The sequence below is a fragment of the Alligator sinensis genome, unplaced genomic scaffold, assembly GCF_000455745.1.
Source record: "Alligator sinensis unplaced genomic scaffold, ASM45574v1 scaffold1065_1, whole genome shotgun sequence".
In the NCBI taxonomy this organism is placed as follows: domain Eukaryota; kingdom Metazoa; phylum Chordata; order Crocodylia; family Alligatoridae; genus Alligator; species Alligator sinensis.
In genome coordinates this window covers 427,674-428,559 of record NW_005842812.1, presented here as the reverse complement: position 1 = coordinate 428,559, position 886 = coordinate 427,674, and positions in this window count along the sequence as shown.

Sequence of the window (886 nt, the reverse complement as noted above, 5' to 3'; positions counted from 1 at the left end):
TCAATGGGAAACATACGTGTGAATTAAACCAGCTTGAAACCGCGGATCCTCATGCGGGGGGGAGGGAGAGGAAGAGGAGCAGGGGGGTTTAAGAGTAAAACTGGGGGCTATTTTTCACTAGAAAGTTGGTGCCGTGAATACAGAGAAGCTTGGCCCGTGGGCTTATTTGGGACAGTTTAGCGGACGTGACCAGGCCACGTGAACAGGGACTCCCAACCAGCATCCCCTCTAAGCTGTGCAGTGCGCAGGGCCGCGCAGGCGTGCCTTCTAGCACAGCATAAGTGCGCCTGCGTGGCCGGACGCACCACACACCTTAGAGGGAACACTGCTTGCAACCGTGAGGCTTGAGCGGTCATATCCCTGTCCACTCTCCACTCCCACACGTCCCTTTCTCTTAAAAGCCCAAAGACTGAAAGAAAAGAACGCCCTGGTAGACACTGCACATAAGACATCAAGGGAGCAGAGGCTGCTGCTGAGGAGCCTGAGGGCTTTTGTGTGTAGATTCCCTGGGGGAGACTTCACCTGGCACCGACACGGCAGCCGCCTGGTGAAGCTGCTCACGCGCACCCGGCACTTTGCGTCCATCCTCCCAGCAACCACATAGGGCATTTCCGAGCTGCCCCTTTGGTCTCCCCCACTCGCAAAGCACAGGCTACACTGGCAGCTCCAAGCACGTGCCGACACTCGTGGTGTTACGTGTGCTGGGTCACGGGAAGTTTTATTCCCTCTTTCCACCACGGGGTGGGGACCTGTTTTTGGACAGGTTATTAGGGTTTTGCCAAAGGGTCTTAGTAGGATGCTGAGAGTCTATGAGGGAAACAGGGTCTGCTTCTCTCCATAAAAGGATCAAGGATGGCAGCGGTGCTGGCTGTACTCCGAAGAGCGG